The sequence below is a fragment of the Bos mutus genome, chromosome 1 (genome assembly GCF_027580195.1).
Source record: "Bos mutus isolate GX-2022 chromosome 1, NWIPB_WYAK_1.1, whole genome shotgun sequence".
NCBI lineage: Eukaryota > Metazoa > Chordata > Mammalia > Artiodactyla > Bovidae > Bos > Bos mutus.
Genome location: NC_091617.1, coordinates 68,459,660 through 68,460,454, shown reverse-complemented (window position 1 = coordinate 68,460,454; position 795 = coordinate 68,459,660). Strand labels below are relative to the sequence as shown.

The 795-nt window shown below is 40.1% G+C and overlaps 1 non-coding gene across 1 annotated transcript; it reads left to right on the top strand.

Moving 5' to 3' along the window:
- The first annotated feature begins 457 nt into the window (after window positions 1–457).
- Window positions 458–530, top strand: TRNAG-UCC (transfer RNA glycine (anticodon UCC)). Its single transcript has one exon. It is a non-coding gene; the product is annotated as a tRNA-Gly (tRNA).
- The last annotated feature ends 265 nt before the right edge of the window (window positions 531–795 follow it).

Sequence of the window (795 nt, the reverse complement as noted above, 5' to 3'; positions counted from 1 at the left end):
ATACATCTATCAAAGCTCATTGAGTTTTATACTTTAAATGGATTCATGTATTGGAGTAAATTATATCTACCTCAATAAAGTGAGTTTAAAAAGAATTTTAAAATGCCTTTGTTTAACTCTCGCTTCCAGGAATCATGCAAGCTGAGAATAACACAAAACATAAGGGCCTGAGAGGTATCTTTGCTTGGGAAAAATACTTAAACGGGCCTCTCTGCTATGTAAGAGTTAATCCCAAATCCTATTCCTGAATGAAGACTTTGGGGACAACAGGGAACTCACCTGCTGTGTAATAACATAAAAATTTTTGCTTTCACTAAGGTTAGAGTTAACATTCTGGCTAATATTCACGAGGTGTTACTGGCTTCATTCCTCTGCCTGGGGCCAAATTGCAAAGGGAGTTGGGGTCCTGGACTTCTAAAGAGGGAGGATTGGATTAAAAAGACCCTCATCCAGGACTTCCCTGGTGGTCCAGTGGCTAAGACTCTGTGCTTCCAATGCAGGGGGCGCAGGTTCGATCCCTGGTCAGGGAACTAGATCCCACATGCCGCAACTGAGTTTGAAACCCATAACTAAAGATCCCACATGCCACATCCCAAGTGTCACAACTAAGACCTGGCACAGGCAAATATATATATATATATATATATATATATATATATATTTTTTTTTTTTTAAGAGTTAGCAAAGTTAAAAAAAAAAAAAAAGACTCTCATCCGAGAGATAAACTGGTTCCTGAAACGTGAGAGGTCAGGGGCTAAGGAACAAGAGGTGAGCAGGGGACCTTCGAAAGGGGAC